The 6,000-nt window shown below is 39.9% G+C and overlaps 1 long non-coding RNA gene across 1 annotated transcript; it reads right to left on the bottom strand.

The window, feature by feature from the left end:
* Window positions 1-2,813: 2,813 nt before the first annotated feature.
* On the bottom strand, window positions 2,814-4,596 carry LOC139538989 (uncharacterized). Its single transcript, XR_011667843.1, has 2 exons — window positions 4,358-4,596; window positions 2,814-4,110 (listed from the first exon to the last, which is right to left on the bottom strand). It is a non-coding gene; the product is annotated as an uncharacterized lncRNA (long non-coding RNA).
* Window positions 4,597-6,000: the final 1,404 nt, after the last annotated feature.

The raw sequence follows: 6,000 nt of genomic DNA on the forward strand, positions 1-6,000 counted from the left end.
AATATGCATATTAGGATAGAAAACACTCTGAAGTTTCCAAAACTGTAAGAATTTTGTCTGTGAGTTAAACAGAACTGATATTGCAGGTGAAAACCTGAGAAAATTTCAAGCAGGAAGTGGCACTCATTTTGAGAGCTCTGTGTTCCAATGCCTTCCTATCGCATATGTGAAGTCTCATCAATAAGACCTCTTTTTCTATGTCTTCCCTAAGGTGTCAACAGCCTTTAGACGTAGTTTCAGGCCTTTATTTTGAAGGATGACCCTTCAAGAGCACATTGGGTAAGTGGACAGGCTCTCCAGGTAATTTTTGCGCAAATCTGAAAGGTAGCCATTGTCTCTCTCGCTCCTAGTGAAAAGCCAACTGTCCCGGTTGATTTATTATCGAATAGATATGTGAAAAACACCCTGAAGTTGGATCAAAAACAACGTTTGACATGTTTATGTGGACATTATGGATATAATTTGGATTTTTTTCCGCCGTTGTCGCGAACGCTTTTTCCAGTGGATTACGTGATGACGCATCAAACAAACGGAGGTATTTGGATATAAAACATATCTTTATGGAACAAAAGGAACATTTGCTGTCTAACTGAGAGTCTCGTGAGTGAAACCAACCGAAGATCAACAAAGGTAAGCGATTAATTTGATTGCTTTGCTGGTTTTTGTTACCGAGTTACCTGGCGCTAGCTGTTCTTATTGTTTTGTCGAGCGATCGATACATTTACACAAATGCAAGTATTGCTTTCGCTGGAAAGCATAATTTCAAAATCTGAGACGACAGATGGATTAACAAAAGGCTAAGCTGTGTTTTGCAATATTGTACTTGTGATTTCATGAAATTATATTTTATGATTAGCCTCTGGCGCTAGGCTACGCTATGCTAGTCAGGGTTTTTAATGACAGAAATCCCGGATCCGGGATGGGGATTTCAGAAAGGATAAACAGTTTAATGGCTGTGATAGGAGAAAACTGATGATGGATCAACAACATTGTACTTACTCCACAATACTAACCCAATTGACAGAGTGAGAAGAAGGAAGCCTGTACAGAATAAAAACATTCCAAAACATGCATCCTGTTTACAACAATGCACTAAAGTAATACTGCAAAAAATGTGTTGTGTTTGGGGCAAATCTGATACAACACGTTACTGAGTACCACTCTCCACATTTTCAAGCAGTGTTGACTGCATCATGTTATGGGTATGCTTGTAATCGTTAATGACTGGGGAGTTTTTCAGGATAAAAAATAAACGGAACGGGGCTAAGCACAGGTAAAATCCTAGAGGAAGCCTGTTTCAGTCTGCCAGACACTGGGAGATTAATTCAAATTTCAGCAGGACAATAACCAAAAGCAAAAGGCCAAATCTACACTGGAGTTGCTTACCAAGAAGACAGTGGATGTTCCTGAGTGGCCGAGTTACAGTTTTTACTTAAATCTGCATAAACATCTATGGCAAGACTTGAAAATGGTTGTCTAGCAATAATCAACAACTCATTTTACAGCGCTTGAAGAATTTGAAAAGAATAATGAGCAAATAATATACAATCCAGGTGTGCAAAGCGCTTAGAGACTCACAGCTGTAATCGCTGCCAAAGGTGATTCTAACATTTATTGGCTCAGTGGTGTGAATACTTCATATATTTGCAAACTTTTCTAAAAACATGTTTTCACTTTGGCATTATTGGTTATTGTGTGTAGATAGGTGAGAAAAATTGAATTCATTATGAATTCAGGCTGTAACACAACAAAATGTGGAATAAGCACTGTATACCCTCATGTATTGGCTACACTAAGCATGGGACTGTGTGATGACATGGCCAAGTATTGCACCATTGCGTCGGGTGTCAAACTGTTACGGCTTGGTATGCGCTCCGCTCCATAACCATTTGATCAGCCGTCATGTCTTTTTTTATATTATCAACTGTTGTTAACCCATTTAATCCCGAATTTTTCCCAGACATGAAAATATCCAAATCAAGTGCCATTAGTAACCCTTTGAAGTAATCAATCATTATATTTTGAAATTTTAATGGAAAAGTAGGTGAAAAAGTGTGTTTTATGGTCGGTCACAATTGTGACCGGTGGGATAATGTTACGTATACTGAATTAACATATTTCTCCTATGCAGTTATCAAAGTTCTTATATATCCCAACCCAGTTATTAACACATTTAAAACTCTGTCACTAGCAGTCCCCAGCATTGCCACTAGAATGCCCCGTCACATTCTAGTGTGACTATTTTACACATCAAAAACCATTACACTACATCGATATGAATACTGAGAGCAAAGACAAAAAAACAACCATCAATGTATTTCAACATTGTTACTTTATTGTAACATTGTTACTTTAGTGCAACATGTATTGAAACATTAATATTGTAACTTTATTGTAACATTTGAACTTGTACTTTAGTGCAATATTCATTGTAACATTGTCATTGTGACATTTTAGTGCAACATTCACTAACAACTGTATAGCAGTCGTGTGATTCATTCCCACTGAACATAAAGGTAACATTTAGGATAGAGGTAGCCTGTAGAATATGCATTCAAGTAGAGACTGAACAAAATACAATTATATATATATATATATATATATATTTAAAAAGCACCACTGCACAATGAGTGCTTTATATATATATATATACAGTATATAATAGAGTTAGGCTTCAGAACCAAGAGCAAAATTAGTTTGTGCATCACTATTTTGAACTGTGATCAGTCAGTCCTACTGTCATACAGTATATCTTGAATCAATTGACCTTCTTTTCCAAAAACATTTCAGTCATTTTGATTGTCTTTTTCGTCGACTTTTCTTTTCTTCTGAGAGTCCGTTGTACTGCTTCTCCTCACCCTTTATTGACTTTTCTTTTCTTCCTAGAGTCCGTTGTACTGCTTCTCCTCACCCTTTATTGACTTGTCTTTTCTTCCTAGAGTCCGTTGTACTGCTTCTCCTCACCCTTTAGTGACTTGTCTTTTCTTCCTAGAGTCCGTTGTACTGCTTCTCCTCACCCTTTATTGACTTGTCTTATCTTCCTAGAGTCCGTTGTACTTCTTCTCCTCACCCTTTATTGACTTGTCTTTTCTTCCTAGAGTCCGTTGTACTGCTTCTCCTCACCCTTTATTGACTTGTCTTTTCTTCCTAGAGTCCGTTGTACTGCTTCTCCTCACCCTTTATTGACTTGTCTTTTCTTCCTAGAGTCCGTTGTACTGCTTCTCCTCACCCTTTATTGACTTGTCTTTTCTTCCTAGAGTCCGTTGTACTGCTTCTCCTCACCCTTTATTGACTTGTCTTTTCTTCCTAGAGTCCGTTGTACTGCTTCTCCTCACCCTTTATCAACTTTTCTATTTTTATTTTATTGTCTTTTTCAGCCCTTTTTCATTCGATCTTATCTCCTTTTCTACTGTCCATGGTATATATTGAAGCACTCAATGTGCAGTGGCGCTTTGCATTTCTCACATGCATAGGTAGTGAGTTTGTCACAATGACGACTTCTCTGGAACCGGTGCATTGTCTTGATTGGCCAGTGAGAAGTTTTGTCATATCTTGCCTGATCTTCAACAGTAGCAGTCAGTAAAGATCTCCTTCCGTGGCTCAGTGGTTTCATGCCAAACTTTTGCATATTTGGGCTGTATACTATGTGTTTTGGAATCACATCAGTGGCAGGCCTCTTCGATCGTTTGAACACTCAATCTTTATTTTTGACCACCTGCAGCTTTTCCCTTGGCTCTTCTGGCTGACCCCTATGGCTTGTAGAGGCCCTTGGCTCTTCTGACTGGACCCTCTGGCGGGTAGAGGCCCTTGGCTCTTCATTATCAACAATGGAGGGGGGTGGGGGAGGTTGTGGATGGGGGGGGGGGGGGTGAGGGGTAGGTCATCATCACTGATAACGTTGTTCCTGTCATGATCTGTTTGCATATGTTCAGCATATGCATTCAACAGCCTGGCTGGCAAATGGCCTTTCCATAGTCCATATCTGACCCATCGCTATCACAATCACTCAGGACAGCATCTTTCTCATTTTGAGGGATAATTGCAATGTTGCATGCCTTGTCTGGGCAGTCACCTAGATCCAACATATCCAGAACTTGACTCAAAGTGAAACTAAAAGAAAGAACAGAGTAGAAAGTTAGGTAAAACAAGAACTATGTATGTGTATAACTATGTGTATACCTAGACGCACTGTGTTATCCCACCGGTCACTATTGTTGCCGTCAACATGTTTACACATTCTATGACCACACTGAACAAACTTGAGTAATTGCAAATGAATGTATCAATACTAGACACCTGAAAGATGATGTGTACCAAAAATCTTTGTCCTAACTTTATGTTAACATACTTTACTAACCTTTTGTTTGGGAGCTTTGATGCAGTCATCCTCTTCTCATGGTGCAACCAGGAAGTAAACAGCTCTGGTCATGTGACAATTCACACTAAACATGTGACACTGCACATCTTTCATTGAGACCCTTTATTATTTCAATATTTGCTGGAAATACATTGATAGATCATTCAGTAACATTTTTACAGCCTTATAACTGAAAACGTTTTTTACGGTCACTATTGTGACCGATGGGATTAAATAGGTTAATGATCCTCAGCAGCAGCCACAACACAGTGTTTACAGAGGAAGAAAATTAATGTAAACTAAACAATGGAATGGTAATGTAGGCTATACCAACTGAAGGGAACTAACAGTAAATTGGCAGTTGAATATGTGTGATTATTAGGCCTACTGACGGTCGATACTGATTGTGGCTATTATTTAATAGGATAGAAATAGGATACAGAGAAAGTCGGGGTAGCCTTTAATTAAGACATTCGAGAGTGCCCATCCCTGCAAGTTAAAAGGCTGTACATCTTAAATTCTGTATAATGGCAGAACATTTCATAAACTTTACTGTGGGAAAGTATGTTGATGTGCTTCAGTTTGCTGCCATATTACTTTTTTTCACATTTGTCTCCAGCGATTATAAGGTCAAATAGATCTTAAACAAGCGTCATTTATATTTACAATTTTCGAACAAATTACTAATTGACCTACAGCTCGTCTTCTCAATAACTCTTATCTATTTATGAATTACAGTGCACGGAGAAGGGTGCTATCTCTAGCTTTTTCCACTTGGACCCGCCAGGTTCTCAAGACCTTATTTATGGGTTTCCTCTCGCGTAAAAGTGGTGGAATTATGAGGGAATAAAGTCAAGGTCAGAATACGGCGTATCTGTAGATACACCTCCAACACACCTCGATTCATTCAATCTCCACGTCAAATGAAGCTGGCACTGGTGCTGACCAGCCATTCAGCCAGCCGTGCTGAACAGATGATGCTCCCCAGCTAGTTGCTTTATCCACAAGGTCAGGGCCAGAGCAAGAGTCCACTGCCTAGGAAGATAGCTAGCTATAATGGGTTGGCAATAATGGGTTGGCCCCATGCAGCTGTGCAGCCTGCTGGAATAAAACATTTCATGATTTGCTGTAGGCCTATATTCAAGCAGGCTGCACAGCTGCATGGGACCAACCCATTATTGTTTGTAACTTATTTTGTACATAATGTTGGTCTCTTATGACCAAAAAGAGCTTCTGGACATCAGAACAGCGATTACTCATCTCAAACTGGACGAAGATGTTTTTCTGAGTCAGAGGCAAAGGATATACTGCTTCCCCGAGACCAGGCCCAAATCCCTGTCATTCGTGTGACGAAAAGACGGAAATACAAGGGGCGGAGGTCGGGGTGCCTTGCGAGAATTCGTCGGCGAGTGGGTAAACCGCCTCTACCATCCGTACTATTGGCCAACGTGCAATCACTGGAAAATAATTTGGATGATCTACGATCAAGACTATCCTACCAACGGGACATTAAAAAGTCGTGGCTGAAAAACAACCAGGATAATATAGAGCTGGGTGGGGTTTCCGTGCATCGGCAGGACAGAGCAGCTACGTCTGGTAAGACGAGGGGTGGGGGTGTGTGTCTATTTGTCAATAACAGCTGG

The sequence above is a fragment of the Salvelinus alpinus genome, chromosome 14 (genome assembly GCF_045679555.1).
Source record: "Salvelinus alpinus chromosome 14, SLU_Salpinus.1, whole genome shotgun sequence".
NCBI lineage: Eukaryota > Metazoa > Chordata > Actinopteri > Salmoniformes > Salmonidae > Salvelinus > Salvelinus alpinus.